Source organism: Scyliorhinus canicula, chromosome 25 (assembly GCF_902713615.1).
Source record: "Scyliorhinus canicula chromosome 25, sScyCan1.1, whole genome shotgun sequence".
Classification (NCBI taxonomy): Eukaryota; Metazoa; Chordata; class Chondrichthyes; order Carcharhiniformes; family Scyliorhinidae; genus Scyliorhinus; species Scyliorhinus canicula.
Genome location: NC_052170.1, coordinates 1,899,800 through 1,902,399, shown reverse-complemented (window position 1 = coordinate 1,902,399; position 2,600 = coordinate 1,899,800).

The following is a 2,600-nucleotide window of genomic DNA, read 5'->3' as shown; positions in this document are numbered from 1 at the left end:
TATCATGACCACTCCCTTTGTTTTCTGTCCATGATACCTTTGTTATTTAATCTCTGCTGAACTCCAATCTATCCTTAACCTTCTATTTTGCTCCATTCTCACACCCCTTTCAGCAGCATAAGACCATAAGACATAGGAGCAGAATTAGGCCACTCGGCCCATCGAGTCTGCTCCGCCATTCAATCATGGCTGATATTTTCTCATCCCCATTCTCCTGCCTTCTCCCCATAACCCCTGCTGCCCTTATTAATCAAGAACCAGTCTATCTCTGTCTTAAAGACACTCAGTGATTTGGCCTCCACAGCCATCTGCGGCAAAGAGTTGCACAGATTCACCACCCTCTGGCTGAAGAAATTCCTCCTCATCTCTGTTTTAAAGGATCGTCCCTTTAGTCTGAGATTGTGTCCTCTGGTTCTAGTTTTTCCTACAAGTGGAAACATCCTCTGCACATCCACTGCTCACAATACTCCAAATGGGGTCTGACCAGAGACCTTATATAGCCTCAGAAGTACATCCCTGCTTTTGTATTCTAGCCCTCTCGCAATGAATGCTAACATTGCATTTGCCTTCCTAACTGCCGACTGAACCTGCATGTTAAACCCATCACATTTCTACCTCTGACCAGCTCTGAAGAAAAGTCTTGAAACGTTAACTCTGTTTCTCTCTCCACAGATTCTACCAGATCTGCTGCGTTTTTCCAGCATTTTCTGTTTTCATCTTGGATTTCCAGCATCCACGGAATAGGATTTCCCCCCCTTCCTACCCCCGCTCCACGGCGTCTTCTGTAGCGGCGGAGGACGGGTCCCCAGTGGCCATTGGCGGCATCTTCTGGTCCCATCGTTCTCAATGGAGATTCTGGTTCAATGCACCCCTCCAGCGTGAATGGCCATAAAATCCCACCCATTGTATTTTGCTTTAATCCTAGAAAACTGTGTGCAGTTTTGGTCTTCATATCTCAGGAAGATGTTGCACTGGAGGTGAATAGGGAAGGTTCACTCCCAGGGACTGGCTCCCCAGATTTAAGAGTTGTCCTAAAATGAGAGGCTGAGTAAATATGGCCTAGAATCTCTGGTGTCGAGAAGAATGAGAAAACATTAAAGATGATGAAGGGGTTTGACAGGGTTCCCTGGCTGGGAAATCTAGAAGAGTTGAAGGATAAGGGGTTGATAGTTAAAGATTGAGTTGAGGAGGAATTCCACCATTTGAAAGGTTGTGAACTCTCCATCTATGGAATTCCTTGCCCAGTGAAGCAGTTGAGGCTCCTTCATTACATGTTTTTAAGGTAAAGATAGATAGTTTTTTGAAGAATAAAGGGATTAAGGGTTATGGTGTTCGGGCCGGAAAGTGGAGCTGAGTCCACAAAAGATCAGCCATGATCTAATTGAATGGCGGAGCAGGCTCGAGGGGCCAGATGGCCTACTCCTGCTCCTAGTTCTTATGTTCTTATGTTCTGACGGCTTGTAGATATTCCATCACCGAATGTACTGAGAGACAGATAGGCAGATGTTTGAGTTTTCAGGAATATGGGGAATGGGTGCAATAGTGGAATTGAGGCAGGCGATCCTATTAAATGGTGGAGTAGGCTCGAGGGCTGTATGGGCATCTCCTGCTCCTATTTATCATGTTGTTATGTACACACTCCTATCACAGACTCTACAAATCCATTTAACGTTTCTGCATAGCCCAAGTGCACTTCATTCTTTACAAGACAGCTTAAATTGTTCCATTTGAACATGATAGGAATTAAAAGCGACGCACAGCGATCGCTTCATTGACACCTCCCACACACCCTTCTCTCCAGTGGGAGTCTGGAAGATATATTGTAATGTTTGAAGCATTTCAGCATCTTTGATTTGTCCCTGGTGAATGAAGCAATGTATCAGCTGCATGAAGCTGATGGTATTCGGTGACATGGGAGCCATGTTGAGACATTGTCTAAACTAAGTGTGGGTGGTGCAGTGTGTGAGGATATTAAAATGCTCTGTCAGGACTGGACTGTCCAGGTGGTTGCAATCTACTCACAAGTATTAATTTCCTGTTCTTTGCCACGTCACCGTAAGAAGACGTTGTTAGGATCCCGAACAAGAACCCAAGTATTTCCAATTTGTAAAACCGTGAGGAAAATGTAACTGCTCCACAGGAGTGAAAACTCTGAATCAATAGGTACCTTTTATGTTAAAACAAACTTTAATTTAAACACAGAAGTAACCACATTAGCAACAAGGCTTTAGAGTTAACAGTTCTTATGTAGAGGAAGAAACTTTAACTTACTTCCTAAACCTGCCACCATATTCCAATTAAATAAACCAATATATATTAAATAGCTACTATTCTCTAGCCCACACCCTCTGGGACCTCTGCATTCCATTAATTCTGACCTCGTCTGCATCTCTCATTTTGATGGCTGGTGGCGGAACCTGCAGCCGCTGAGGCATTTTTTGTGGAATCCCCTCACCTCTCTAACTCTCTCCCATTAAAACCTACCTTTGGCCAACTGCCTATATCTATGGCTGGCCTACCCAGCAGGGCCAGTGAGCCACTGAAATCTCCGTCCACATCGGCAAAGATCTGGCTGGTGTGAAGGCCTGGTAAATGTTGTT